Genomic DNA, 16083 nt, shown 5'->3' with positions numbered 1-16083 from the left:
TATTTTTTCACTGTTTTCATTGCCATTTCTGCTCCATACCAAGTTCCCATAGGAGAGTGTTTACTTATGTACACGATAATCCTGTCCATTGATACATATTTCTACTTTACAAGACCACATCTTTAACTGTAGTTTAGTAACCAGATGACATATGAGTGAACAAGTCTCTATTAGCTCACTTTCAAATTTATCTTGGGTAGTTCTTCGTACTTTACCCTTCCACATGTATTTTAGAGTCAACTTGTAACAGTCCATAAAATTCTTGGTGACAGTTTCATTGGGATAGCCTTGAATGTATGTTTGTTTGGAGAGAAGTGATATCTTGATATTGGCTTTCTGAATCATAAGGATATAATCCATCATATATGGATTATATCTCCATATATTCATGACTTTTATATAATATCTCAAAATATTTTATTACTTTCATCATACTGACTTTGCATATGTTTTTTTTTATTATTTTGCTAAGTAACTTAAGACTTTTGATACTATTATGAATGGGGGCATTTTAAATTTATATACTTTAGTTACTTTGGGGCACAGGAGTACTGATTTTTATATGTTGTTCACATTATTCCTGACCCCTCTTATTAGTTGTAGGAGATTTCTTTTCTTCTTAAAGTTTGTTTATTTATTTTGAGAGAGGCAGAGTCAGAGCAAGTGGGGGAGGGGAAGAAAGAGAGGGAAAAAGAGAATCCCAAGAAGGCTCTGTACTATCAGCACAGAGCCAGTTACGGGGCTCGAGTCCACAAAGCCGTGAGATCATGACCTGAGCTGAAACCAAGAGTCAGAGGCTTAACTGACTGAGCCCGCCATCCAGACATCCCAGGAGATCTCAAATCTATCCTCATGGAGACCTGATGTGGAAAATCATATACACTGAAAATCATGGCAATTTTTTTTTTTTTTTTTTGCCTTCCAATCTATGTGTTACTTAGATGTTCTTTTAGTGCTGAATCTCTATACTTCTTAAAAATAAGTAAGTATAGGGGCGCCTGGGTGGCTTGGTCGGTTAAGCGTCCGAGTTCGGCTCAGGTCATGATCTCACGGTCCGTGAGTTCGAGCCCCGCGTCGGGCTCTGTGCTGACAGCTCAGAGCCTGGAGCCTGTTTCCGATTCTGTGTCTCCCTCTCTCTCTGCCCCTCCCCTGTTCATGCTCTGTCTCTCTCTGTCTCAAAAATAAATAAACGTTAAAAAAAATCTACTTTAAAAAATAAGTAAGTGTAGAATTTTAAAAACAATTTTTGAATCAATGTGTATTTTTATCTTGTTGATTTTCTCTAGTCTATTAATCTGGTGTGCTTTAGCAGCTTTATTTACGGTTTTATAATTTACATATTCCTATCAGTTTCTTTTTAAAGGTTTCTTTCTTTTACTTTCATGTCTTGTTTTGCTTTAATATGAACAACATAGAGAAAAGCAGAGAAAAATAGTAGAATGATTACTAGGGAAAGACACAGATTTTCTGAATTGTTACCTATTTCCCTTTCCTTGTTCTTAAAGTTCTTTCAGGATTAGGAGTTTTAACTGTATGCTAAATGGTTACTAGTTCTTAATGTCTACTGGATAAGTGGAATTTTATTGTTTTTCTTATATTGCAAAATATAACTTCAAGTGAAAAGAGGCTGATATGAAACTATTGGGAAAAATTAGGAAATAGCATATTTTAAGTTTCTTTGCTGCATCATAAAGCTATTTATAAAATGTCTTTAACAAAATGACTTGCACATCAACTACTATTAGAGGGCTGTTGTGCTAGGTAAACACCTCATTTGCTGTAAGATTTGCCTCTATCAAGTATAGTTAAGTAATACCGGAAAGTGCTTTACAACAAAAAGGGAGCCACATTTAAAAATTCAGAGGGCTCAAAACTCTTTCAGAGTGAGACACTAGTGCCTTTAGAAACCTTTTCAAGGGGCCCCTGGTTGCTTAGTCAGTAGGACATGCAACTCTGGATCTCAGAGTCCTGAGTTCAAACCCCACGTTGAGCGTAGAGCTTACTTTACAAAAAGAACAGAAACATTTTATTTTTTTTTAATTTTTTTAACGTTTATTTTATTTTTAGGACAGAGAGAGACAGAGCATGAATGAGGGAGGGGCAGAGAGAGAGTGAGACACAGAATCGGAAGCAGGCTCCAGGCTCTGAGCCATCAGCCCAGAGCCTGACGCGGGGCTCGAACTCACGGACCGCGAGATCGTGACCTGAGCCGAAGTCGGACGCTTAACCAACTGAGCCACCCAGGCGCCCCAAAACATTTTAAAAATCAATGCATATTCCTTATATCTGTGATGAAGAGTTAATTTCCTAAATACACACTTGTCAGCAAAATAATAATAATAATACCCTGAAAACAAGTTTGCAAAAAAGACCAAGGATAATTAGTAGACTGATAGTTGGTAGGTAGATAGGAGACTTTGCCCCAAGGTCATTTGCAGGGGAATTCAAAGCTTAGCAGAAGAAATCAGATCTGTAATGTTTCTGCACCTTTACCTCAAGAACAGCTGTGCTCGCAGTGATAATACCAGCTGATTAAAACTCAAAAGAAAAATTTGCCCTCTTTCTGAGGGGAAGAAACATGGAAAGAAGTTGGGGACAATCAGGGCCACCAGAGAGCACAGAAGTGGACTGAAGGAGAGCACAAGCAAATGAAAACCTGAAATTCTGTATGTGAACTCCACTACAGGTCTCTGCCATAGATGTGGGGCAGACTCAAAGCAGGCTTAACTGGGATCAGAGCCACCACCCACAGGAGGTGTGACAGAATTGGCAGTTAGAGCTTCATGAAGTTAAAAGTCTTCTTAAAAAAGTAAAATCAACCTTATGTGGGGGCATCTGGGTGGCTCAGTCAGTTAAGCGTCTGACTCTTGATTTCAGCTCAGGTCATGGTTTCACAGTTCATGAGTTCAAGCCCCACTCATGGTACAGAGCTTGCTTGGGATTCTCTCTCTCAAAATAAATAAATAAACTCAGCAAAAAAAGAAAAAATCAACCTTATTTGAAAGAATTTAAGAAAATCTAAGGTCTTTACTGCATAGCATTCCTAACATCTAAGATATAATTAAAAATGACTCAACACACATAGAGTCAGGAAAATGTAAATCATTTTCAAGGAAGAGGTGATCACCAGATGCCAAGTTCAAGGTGAATTATATGTTAAAATTGTAAGACAAGAACTTTAAACCACCTATTAAAAATATGCTCAATGAGGTGAAGGAAAATAAACTCATACACTGAATGACAACTAGTAAATATGAGCAGAAAACACACAAAATAATAAAAGTGAAAACTGTCCATCTAAAAAAATACAGTATTTAAGTTTTTTAAAAAATTTTTTAATATGAAATTTATTGTCAAATTGGTTTCCATACAACACCCAATGCTCATCCCAACAGGTGCCCTTCCTCAATGCCCATCACCCACTTTCTGCTCTCTCCCACCCCCCATCAACCCTCAGTTTATTATCAGTTTTTAAGAGTCTCTTATGGTTTGCCTCCTTCCGTCTCTAACTTTTTTTTCCCCCTTCCCCTCCCCCATGGTCTTCTGTTAAGTTTCTCAGGATCCACATAAGAGTGGGTTTCTTCCCTGCATTCCACAATGCGGATGCTAAGGTGACCCAGTCTTACCTTCCCCCAAAAAGCAACTGTAAGAAAGTACCTTAAACCTTTAGCTACAAACATGATTTCACTTTTTGCCCCCAAATCTGTTTGTAATCATTTTTACAAAAACAGATACAAAAATATATACGTGCCGAATCTCGGACGGGAAAAAAATGATGCATAAAGAGACTTTGTGTTTTGCTAAGGATAATGCTAAAGATAGAACTATGTGATGCCTGTGGTTCCAAGGTAGCTGTGACTGAAGAACTTCATCACAGATCCTGCCATAGACACTTGAACAAATCTTCCAGGTATAATTTGATTAGGTATGACATGAGAAGGATGTTATCTCGTATCACAAAAAGTTTTACAGACCCCATTGGGCTCCGTTTTTCTCAGGTTTCATTAGGAAGTGACCTGGAAATAATTAAGCAATCAATCAATCCAATGGCCATCAAATATCTTTATCCCAAACTACGAACGTACTAGACCACTGAGTTAAAGTCATGTTGAGAAGCAATATCCCAAGATGCATGAAGGAAGGGCAAGTTGATTCCTTTTGGCTAAGGTACTACTGTTTCAAAGTTCAATAACTTTGACTGAGTACTCAAAGGAGTTGGAAGGTGTTTTATCTGCAAAATACTGAAGAGGGAATTAGCTTCCAGTGAAAACCACCGGAGTGGTCCTTGCCTTATGACCAAAAACAATTAGAAAAAATTTTTAAAAATGCACATGCATGTCTTCCCCAATATTGTGAGAATCGGTTCACAGGTTACAATACACATTAAATCTAGACATGGAAAACCAGTGTCTCCTGAAATAATCATACAGTCTTCATGAATAACCATCCTGTAAGCACAGGGCATACTCGGGGGAAGAGATTCTCATTCACGTTATTTTAGAATAAAGGTACTGGGTAAAAATGAAACAAAGCTGTGCTACTTCTCTTCCAAAGAACTCCAAGGTTAAACAAAAGGGAAATAATACAAGAATCTGTTTTCAATTCGACCAAGTATACATTCACTGCTCTAACAAATCAGTAAGCAACTCCTTCTCGAGAAAGTGCAAATGCCTTTATTGTGGTTAAAAGAGAAAAAAAGTGTCACACGTCCCACTATCATAAAGCAAAACAATAGTATACACCGAAAAACACCTCCAGGTCTTCTCCTGCCCATGAACCTGATGAAAATTGGTTATAGCTTCCTGGCCTACGCGATGACACTTAGGCATCGTAATTTAATATTTAAGAACTTCCTTTAACTGGCTCCTACTGGACTGTCAACCCTAAGCCAATATCCACCACAACTTCTAGATTCCCAATCACAGTACACTATTTGCAGATCCCAACACGTGAAATGGTGTTCGGGATTTTGCTTTTGAGAAAAAGCTCAAAAGCTCTCACTTCGAGAGCTACTCCTTGAGCATTTCCTCACCTCTGAAGTGTTTCCTCCTCAACCCATCCCAGAGCACCATATCTTAACCCCATTTCCTGTCACTGCTTTACTTCATGTATAAACTCATTGCTCATTATCCCTTCATGAAACATTTGTTGAACACTTACTGTGAACTCTGTTGATTTATTTTAATTTTTTTTCAATGTGAAAGTAGGCGTGTATTAACTGACCAGATCACACAACTAATCGGGGGAGATACCTTGGTTCATCCTTCTAATAAGCCTGTCGATCTCGTCTTCCCTGTTGCCACCATCTCTACCTTCGACAAAATGGGTGGGCTTTTTTTCTTCCTGCTCCCTCATGGAGAAGATAATTTCAAGGGCCATCAGAAGTTGTTTGCTCCTTTGAAACATTTCTCCAACAGTACAGAGCTTGTGAATCAGATCCTCCGCGTAGATGCTGCCATGTTTACCAAGAGACCAGGCAATCAATGTGTTACCTGTCCGGGCAATTTGCTTCTCGTGGGTTTTGCCATAACCATGCTTGTAGATCAATTCGTCCACCGACTGCAGGTTTGGGTACCCCCATGGTATGTATACATGGTCCCACGGTCCTTGAACCTTTGGGATCACACCTCTGATCCTGATGACAAATGCCAATTTGGGTTCTACAGGTACGCGGACGTTTCCAGGTCTTCTTGCCATACTAGCTACGCAAATCTCAGTGCCGTACCTCTGCCTATACTACTTAGCTAAGTGATGCTTAGCTTTTTCGTGAGTGAACTTCTTCCTTGCCTTTCGAAGCACCTTTTGGGAAAACTTCTCCCCCAGATGCTTGACCTTCAACTCTGCAAAATACTTTTGCTTTTCCTTACGGGTGTCCAGCACAGCGGGAGCCTTCTTTTACTTTTCTTCCGCACCCTCTACGGTTCCAGCCGGAAAAGAGCCAAACCATGCTGACTTTGAAGCAAGAGTGAAGGAAGCCAGCAAACCAACCACCGCTCCTAACAATAACACCAGCAATAACAAAACAGCCTCGACAGAACTCACATTGTATTTGGGGATGAAGGATGAGACAGATAAAATAAATAAGCCAAGTATATATTAAATATCGATAAAAACTGCTATGTGGGGGAAAAAAAAACACAACACAACGAACAGTAATGAAAAGAAGGGAATACCAGGCAACAGGGCTGGGGGTGCAGTTTTAAGTGGGGGTGGCCAGGGAAGGCCTTGCCAAGAGGGCAACATATGAGCAGAGCCCTTGGAGGAAGTATGCAAATCCGGGCGAGCAGGGTTTCTGGTCAGAAGGAAGAGTGGATCCAAAAATCCAAAAGTGGGAGCACAACGGGTACCTGCAAGGAATAGGCAGTACCTCTGTGGCTGAAGCAGCATGAGTAAGACCTCTAGAAAAGAAGTGAAGAACCGGGAGAGGCCCGGGAGTCAGTCCTGAGGGGCTGGGACCACAGCTGTAAGGTCTCTGATGTCTATTCGAAGGGAGAAGCTGAGCCACTGGGGGGCTGTGAGCAGAAGGGCACCTGTGCCAACCACAGTCATGACCTGAGAGAGGATGCGGAGTACGTATTAGAGCTCGAGGACGGTGCTGGCGTCTAGAAGAGGGGAAAGTAGGGTGGATTACAGAAACGCAATATGTGCGTCAAGAGGCCCTAAGCGCGCCTCTCTATAGCCGTGCTCACCTAAGGTGTTGCACTGAGTACAATGAAGGTAGAGAAGGAAAGGAAATTATTTCAAAGGTGGACCATGGAGCCCGAGCCGGATTATCGGTGAGGAGCAACAGAAAGCAGTAAGGATGCAACTTCAACGCGAGGGGTACAGTGATTCACAGACGAGAAGGAGCTGCAGAGAAAATCAGTGAACAGAGAAACGGCTCCAAGGAAATGACTTCCGGATGTAGACAAGAGAGACAAAGATACGGATATCCAAGAGAAGTGAAGAGACACGGATGGTAGAGAAGAGAAGACGGTCAGGGTGGGGGCAGGGGATTAATGAAAGAAAGAGGAAGAGGTCATATAGGAAGATAAAATGAGAGTTTTCCAAAATTGTTGAAAGAGACCCATATAGGAAGTAAAAAAAAAAAATCCTTACCAGGATAAATAAGGAATTTAGGCCTAAAAACGCCATACTAGAGGGGTATCTGGGTGGCTCAGTTGGTTAAGCATCCGCCTCTTGATTTTGGCTCGGGTCATGATCTCACCGTCAGGAGATAGGAGCTCTGGGTTAGGCTCCAAGCCTGGCTTAAGGTTTTCTCTCTCCCTCGCTCTCTTCCTCTCTCTTGCTCACTCTCCCCCCCCCACCCCCAGTGAATAAATTTATTTACCCCCGAGTAAATAAATACATACGTACAAAATGCCATAGAACTGAAGGAAAAAAAAAAAAACACCTGGGAACAAAAAAGAAACACTTAAAAGCAGCTAAAGAGAAAAGATGGCTCAGTTGTAAAGAAAAAAGCAATTTGAGTAACTTCACCTCTCAGTGCAACAAGAAAAGCAAGAAAATGGAATATATACAATCTCCATCTTTCCATTTAGAATACTGAATCTAACAAATTGCCTTAAGAGTAAAACAAAGACACTTCGGAAACACAAAAGCCATCCGTTCCTATCACCAAAAGACCTTCATGAAAGTATGCATAAGAAGATTTCAAAGAGATGGAAAATTGTCCCTGGTCTAAAGGCTGAATGCAAGCATGTATGTGCTCATAGCAATGACAGATGTGTACACGAACCTCCACAGACGTGGACTTAGAAAAAACCACGCTAATCTGTGCGTAATGAGGCAATCTAGAACTAAAATAGGGGTCAGTAGAACCCGTAAATTGGGAGAGGTACGGCTTGATTCAAGGAATTCTAAGACACTCTTGTGATAAGCCGGTGTGTGAAGTAGAAACATAAACTTGAACTTTGCGGTATGAAGCGGAAGCTTTGCACCTCCATCTTCCCACAGAAAACAAAACCCACACAAAAGCAAACAAAACGCCTGCGTGGCTCGGGCGGTGGAGCATCCGACTCTTCATTCAGGCTCAGGTCGTAATCTCACGGTTCATGGGATCGAGCCCCGTGTCGGGCTTTGTGCTGACAGCAAGGAGCCTGCTTGGAATCCTCTCACCCTCTCTTTCTGCCCTTCCCTCCCTCTCAAAATAAATGTTAAAACTTATAGAAAAAAGAATCGAAGACAGATGCAATGAGGCGAAGCTTAGGTTGCCCCCCTTTACCTCCTTCAGGGATTTTTTGTTTGTTTTCTTTTGCCAATTCGCAATTTAGGACCAATTCACTACGTGTGACAAAATGGTGATGGGGCACAGATTAGCAGCATAGAGCTCGTTTCTAATGTAATAATCTAGGGTGCTAATAATTGGAGGGCATAGAAACTATGACAGATAAGACCTGAGAGACAAAAGAAAAGGGTCATGCTTTTATTAAGACACCTGAAGGGCTATGCACTAAGTACAGGGGCAAACTAGAAACAGCCAAATCCTCAAAACGTTTGAAATCCTTCCTTGGATCGTTTCAGCCTTGACTGTATCACAGGGACTTGTTCAACTCTTCCCACCTCCTCTATATCCTCTCTGCTGGAAGATAACACAGTCCATATCCCCTATGACACTCTAATAAATCTTATCCAGCATTTAATAAAAATAACTCATCATAGTTAGGATAAAAAAAGAATGACCAACAATCAAGAGAAAAAAAGACTACCAGAACAAGCAGATGATTTCAATGTTAGAGTCACCAGATATGAATTTTAAAGCAGTTATGATTTATATATATCTATATATCTATATATCTATATATCTATATATCTATATCTATCTATATCTATCTATATATATATACATATATCTATCTATATCTATCTATATCTATCTATATATATATACATATATATATATATCTATATCTATCTATATCTATCTATATATATATACATATATATATATGAAAATGGATAAAAGCATGGAGAATATCAGCAGAGAACTGGTATATCTAGAATAAGATCTAATGGAAAGCTATAAAATTTTTTTTAAAGGGGTGAGTAAAATGAAGAGCTCATGAAATAACTTACTAGCATAACAGAAAAGAGAAGATTCACGATTTGGTGCATTTGTGTAAAAATATCTACACTTTATGCAGAGATAAATACACTAAGAAAATAAAACAGAAAAAAAAGCTATAAGGCACACTGAGAAAAGTTTAATTTACACATAAACATTTGGAATCCAGGAAGACAGAGGAAAGAGAGAACAGAGCAAAAGCTATAAATGATACTGGCTGAGAATTTCCCCAAATTTACCAAAGATGTGAAGTTACAGATTTAAAGAAACTCAAATACGATGAAAAGAAAGAAAAACCACGTGCAGGCCCGTAACTAATGACCAAAATAAAGGTCGGAAGGCAGACACTGGGGAGGGAAAAAGGAAAAAAGAAGAAGAAAAGTATTTCCTCTCCATGAATAAAAATTAAACTGACAACTGACTTAAAAAGAAAAAAAAAAAAGAAGACGAAGACGATAATAGCCAGAAGATAATTGGAAAGACTTTATATAAGATTTTTTTCATATGTTCCTTGAATGTTTGGTAAAATTTACTTCTAACGTTATCTGGGCCTTATGTTTTATTTTCTGGACAGATACTAAATTACTGATTCAATTATATAATGGGTTTAGGGCCATTAAATTTCCCATACTGTTTCAGTCACGTTGAGACACCTTTCTACAAGTTTTACCTATTTCATACATTTTTTAACATTTTTTTTTAATTTTTTTTCAATGTTTTTATTTATTTTTGGGACAGAGAGTGAGCATGAATGGGGGAGGGGCAGAGAGAGAGGGAGACACAGAATCAGAAACAGGCTCCAGGCTCCGAGCCATCAGCCCAGAGCCCGACGCGGGGCTCGAACTCCCGGACCGCGAGATCGTGACCTGGCTGAAGTCGGACGCTTAACCTACTGCGCCACCCAGGCGCCCCATTTTTTAACATTTTAAGCATACGCTTTCATAATATCCTTTTATGTTCAATCTCCGCCTTATCTGGGTAATTTCCCCCTTTTAATACCTGATGCTCGTGCCTTTACCCTGTCCACTGAAAACTCTCAGAAGAGAATAGTCACTCTTACTAGTTTTTGAAGAGACCACTTTCCACTTTATTTTCTGTTGTATTTTACACACGTACTCTACTGCATCGATTTGGCTCTCATTTATATTTCCAATTCATTTGGCTTCGTTTTGCCGCAATGTTTCAAGGTCTCGATTTTGACAGTTCACTCAGTAATTCTGAGTCTGCCTCATTTTCAATATTGGTTGTGTCTTGCCCTGGTTTTGTGGAATACAACACGCCAATTCCAACTCTGTCGTGGAAAAGCAAAAAGCCAGGAACAGCCAAGTCATTCCTGAAAAGGTCAAACAAATTGGAACCACGCTAAAGCCAAATACTGGTGTCACGTTGAGAGAGGTGTAGACAAGAGACCAATGGGACAGCACAACTTGATCCATGACCTTGTGAAAACTGCAGGCCCCTGGGAAAGAGTAGAAGATTCAAGAACTGGTACGAGACCGATTACCTGGAGAGCCAGAGCACAATGATGAAATCAAATCGAAAGGAGCTTTAAATTTTTAGTATAAAAAGCAAAGCCACAGGGGCGCCTGGGTGGCGCAGTCGGTTAAGCGTCCGACTTCAGCCAGGTCACGATCTTGCGGCCCGTGAGTTCGAGCCCCGCGTCAGGCTCTGGGCTGATGGCTCAGAGCCTGGAGCCTGTTTCCGATTCTGTGTCTCCCTCTCTCTCTGCCCCTCCCCCGTTCATGCTGTGTCTCTCTCTGTCTCAAAAATAAATAAACGTTGAAAAAAAAATTTAAAAAAAAAAAGCAAAGCCACAGAAAATGTAAAGGGTATCTTTATGACCGTGGGCCCGGGAATGGTTCCTCAACAATGACACAAAATGCACAGACCACAGGAAAAATTATTGATACATCTGACATGAAACGTAAGAATTTTTTTTCAATAAAAAGGTAGGGGTTACAAAACGAAGAACAAAGAGGCACATAAAGGCCCCCACGCATTGAATCTCATCTGTAATGAGGCAAGTGCAAATTCAAACCACTCCAAGGTACCGCTTCACACGTCGGCTAATCCCAAGAGTTTTCCAAGATGCAGAGCAATGATTAACTTTCATTTGATGCCTGATGGCTCAGTCACTCGGGAAATGGTTGGCATTAACTAAAGAGAATGATCAGATAACCAAGTAACTCTAGTCCTAGGTATAAATTTGGGAGGAATGGGTTTCAGACTTTGGTGTGCATCAGAAATACCAGGGGGCTGGCTGCTTTAAACAAGATTGCTGGGTCTCATCCCTGAAGGCAATGGGTGGGGACGGGGAAATTACATTTCTACCAAGTTCCTAGGTGATGCTGACACTGATGTCCCGGCACCACACATTAGGAGTCATGACGCTAAACTGCACGTGCCCCCCAGACGAAACACGTATCAATATTATCAAGAACACTCTTCATAACAGCCAAAAACAAAAATTAAAAAAAAAAATAAAACAAAACAACAAACGTGGAATCAATCCAATGTCTATCTAAAGTAGAATGGATAAATCAAATAATTTACTTGTAAAGTTAAATGTACAGAATGAAGATAAGCCACACGGATGAACGTCAAAAATACTATTTTGAGTGGATTTGCAACCCGCAGAGTAAGGCATTAAAGTATTGTGATTGCTTTTATCCACTCTCCAAAAAACAGACAAAATTGAATTATACTGTTCAGAGACAGACACAATGGACAGTGAGAGAATGACACAATATTCAGTGTCACCATTAATTCTGGGAAGAGGAATGAAGAAGGATTCGATCACAAAGAGGCAAAAGGAAAAGGGCTTCGAAAATAATGGAGATTTTTAATTTTCAAGTTGGGTGATAGGCACACAAGTATTTCTTAATGGTTATTCCTTAACTTGTACACACATACGCACAGTTTTATAAACTCCCTTATATATACACTATATTTTACATTAATTTTTTTTATGGCAGGTAACATACCACTAGACACAATGGGTATGATTTTGCACTGACTTAGGAATGCTTTCAAAGGCCATGCAATTGAGGGCTCCCAAGCAGCCATATATTGGTTTACAAATGATACGGACAAAGAACTGATCTGGAAAGTAAGGAAGTCCAGGGTGGGGAATAAAGAAGAAACGAGGGGTGCCTGGGTGCCTCAGTTGGTTAAGCGTCCAGTTAAGGCTCACGTCATGATCTCACGGTTCGTGGTTTAAACCCCCACATCAGGCTCTGTGCTGACAGCTCAGAGCCTGCTTCAGATTCTGTGTCTCCCTCTCTCTCTGTTCCTCCCCTGCTCATGCTGTCTCTCTCTCTCTCTCTCTCTCTCTCTCTCTCTCAAAAATAAACATTTACAAAATTTATCTAAAAATAAAGAAGAAAAGGAGAAAAGACAGAAACCAAATAACACACACACACACACACACACACACACACACACACACACTGAACCAAATATGGCCCCTATTGTTTGCAAGTTGACAATCTCTGGCCCAGATTACTCTAATAAACTTCAAATTCATGTATTATCATAATACTTTTCTCTATTTCCTAACTTTTCACATCAAGGCCAAAGTAATAACCCAAAGCTTAGTTCTCATCATGGTGCACTCCCGCTCAAAGCCTCTTGTGTCTGCCTGCTCTCTAGAGACAGAGTCTACAACTATTAATATGAGGTCCAAGGGGATCAAATTCAAATATGGCCCAAACTTACATCTATTGTTTTTACTGACTCTCTCCTACCATATTTTCTAAATTCTAGGCACACAAAAATTTACCTTTCTTAAAAACTACCTATGTTTTATTTCTCAGTGCCTCTTAGTCTAAGTGCCTCTAGGAATGTTCTTTTTTTAATGTAATTTAATTTTTTTCTTTCTCATTGGTTTCCCTGACTGGGATAAGCCATTATGTTACTTGGTGTTTCATGACACCTGATAACTGGTTCAAAATACATTTGCCTGGCATCATGGTCATTTTGTTCAAGTTTTACTCTTTGAAATCCTGAAGCATATATAATTTGCATAAGTTACATAAAACATAGGACAGGGTCTTGTATGTAATAGATACTCAAAGATTTATTGAACTGAAACTACAGTCAAGATGAGCATTAAAAGTCTAACTGTATCCTTTGCATTTCAACAACTTGTTACCCAACAATGCAGTTGGATGATGTCACAACACAAGGCTGCTTGTAGTGGTCTGGAGGGCAGACCAGGAAGCCCTAAATCAGAATCTAAACTATGGCTTTATACAAGTTCAAGAGAACAGAACCTGAGATACTCCAGATACATGAATTACAAATATTCCCCCGCTGCAATACCCCGCACCCCCCCCCAGCATGTGAACATTTGTCTGTGGCTTGAAAAGGGGGAGCAGGAGAAAGTTCTGGTTAGGGGTTTATTTCCATCTACATCAATGCCCAGAAAGTCAAGGCAGTCAAATATACCATGGGTTCCAAATCAATTAAAACTGAGGAACTGATTAATCAATTCAAACATCCATTCAACGAACCTTCATGGAGTGTTTATTATGTATGTATGGGGCACTTGCTGTTATTTAAAAAAAAAAAAGAAAAAGAAAACAGGAACAAAATGGCAGTTTCCATCATCCAGCATCTACCAGTATAAACTATCTCTGCGTGCACACACACACACACACACACCCCGAAATTAGAGTTTCTCATGGTGTCTTATTCACATATGGTTGTAAATAAAAATAGCAGAGCACATCATTATATATGATTGCACAGTCATCAAAAGAACATTTTAAATGAGAAAATAAAATTCTTAACAATTTGATTTGTAGTGAGTTTGACTATGGAGCGGAGTGCCCTTAACTACTAGGCTACACGCTTTCCTGTTGTGTCATCTCCAACAGTTGTGAGGCAGTTACATTTTTTCACATGAAGCATGTATTTAATGGTGCTTAGGACGTATCCATTTTGATTGGCTCTAAATCGTGGTTCTATCCTCGCAGCGGATACTCGCAGCTCGTGGAAACGCTACATGGCCTTTTTTTCATCTGTAAAATGAGAACAGTAATATCTTCCCCAAGCATTGTCGGAAGGACTCAATGCGGTGACAGAAGGGAGGAGGCATCATCACTGCCATGATTCTTAAAGCGGAGGAATGACTGAACCCAAGTCAAGGGACAGTAATAAAAGCATGAAGAAAGCCACTTGGAAGATAGGGTTGGTTGGTCTCAATGTCACTAATTATTTCTCTAGAAAAGCACGCAGGCCATTCACTGGCTCAAAGATAAGATATTTAGTAAGTTATTTCTTTGTGTTTGCCCAATGCTAGAGAGTGGCAGTGCTTTGTTTCAACTAACTTTCTCTTTAGTAAGAGAAGGATAGCGCGAGCAAAAGACACAACAGAGGTAAAAATCAATCAATCAATCAATCCATCAATCAATCAAGGCTTCACATCTTTAAAGATGGCAAGACAACTCATTGGGATGGATCATAGAGAAACGAGACTGGAGAGAAGGTTGGAGTGCTAATCGGGGGTCAGTTAGTGGAAAGACCCACAGGTCACAGTAACAACTTGAAGATGTGATTGTAAATGAAACACACACCAAAAAAAAAAAAAAAAAAACCAGGATCAGATATTCAACTAGATAATTTTTGCAGCAAAGCGCTCTTACTCATGGGAACGGAGTAATGCAGTGAGAAACCGAAGAAAAAAATCCAGGAAGGAAATGCAATAGCCCAGGAGAAAGAACAAGATCACCTCTGTCTGGGATGCTCAGGGGTGTTTTACAGAGCACACAGGCTGTTGTAGGTTCTTTAAACATGGTTTGGATTTGGATGAACTGTGGGGAGTTGCGTGGGGAAACACCATACATTTGATGCCCAGTTATACTCCTCCGCTCACCAGGAATTATTTCTGAGTCCTGGACAACCTTTGGACCCATTCCTGGTCTCCTCACCCCTTTTGGTTGGCCTCTGAAACTAGCCCCACCTATTCCTCTCCTTGTTGAGGTTCTCACACCCAAGATCCCCTATGTGAGCAGGCACACTGCTTCCTCCTAGGCATAAAGCCCTCCATATACCAGCCGCCATGAGAGAAGCCCACCGAGCTGACCAAACACCAGAAATCTTTCCACGTTGCCGATAACATGTGACTTTGGTATATTTGTAATTGCGGTTCTCCCAGCCACTCTTGACTGAAATGTCCACGGTCCGTGACCTCTTCCCTCCTCCCAAATGAACGCCTCACTGAATTACTTCCTATGAACTCACGCAAGGGGCCAATGCTTGTTTCATAAATCTTCATTCATCAGAATGCAACATGAACGAAACACCACAATTAGGCGATGAAGGGCCTAGCTGGGCTAGGCAGAAAAATGAATATGTTACAGTTCAAGGGGAAACTAAGGTTTCCCTTATGGAGTTAGGAGTTAGGGCTGCTAATCCTCTAATGTTCACATTGGGAGTTCATCATGGATTACCTGGTGGAGTCGAATGTAATCGCGAGGGTTAGTCCTTCAACGTGGAGGGCAGAGACAGAAGAAGAAAGGAAAAGATGTGAGGGCACGGCAAGGTCAGAGTGACGCCATGTGAGGACCCAACAACGTGCCTTTGCTGGAATGTGAAGGTGGAGAGGGGATCATGAGCCAGGGAACTTGGACAGCCTCTATACGTTGGAAAAGGAAAGCAAATAGATTCTCCCTTAGAGCCACCAGAATAGAACACAGCCCTTCTAACACCTTGATTTTAGATCCAGTGAGATCTGGGGTAGACTCTTGTCCTCCAGAACTGTAAGATAATAAATCTGTGATGTCTAATGCCACTTCATGTATGGGAATTTGTTAGACGAGCAACAGAAAGCTAGTCAAGTGGTATAATGTGAAAGGATTTCCCTAGGGAAGCTGGGAAGGGTTGTGGAGACTGGCCAGAAAGTGAATTCTACACTTTTGGCAGGAGCCAGGGTCTAGAAAGGGATGTGTTCCTCTTGGTCCAGTCTCCACCTAGAAAGAGGTAAAGGGAACAGAGGCACCCATCATGGAAGAAAG

The 16083-nt window shown here is 40.5% G+C and overlaps 1 protein-coding gene and 1 pseudogene across 8 annotated transcripts in view; both read right to left on the bottom strand.

Moving 5' to 3' along the window:
- The window catches only part of MCTP2 (multiple C2 and transmembrane domain containing 2), a 243480-nt gene that overhangs the window by 40151 nt on the left and 187246 nt on the right, over positions 1-16083 (bottom strand). The gene's annotated exons all lie outside the window — the stretch shown is intronic.
- On the bottom strand, positions 3484-6084 carry LOC102899291 (annotated as a pseudogene).

The sequence above is a fragment of the Felis catus genome, chromosome B3 (assembly GCF_018350175.1).
Source record: "Felis catus isolate Fca126 chromosome B3, F.catus_Fca126_mat1.0, whole genome shotgun sequence".
NCBI lineage: Eukaryota > Metazoa > Chordata > Mammalia > Carnivora > Felidae > Felis > Felis catus.
This window is presented reverse-complemented; position numbering and strand designations above follow the sequence as displayed.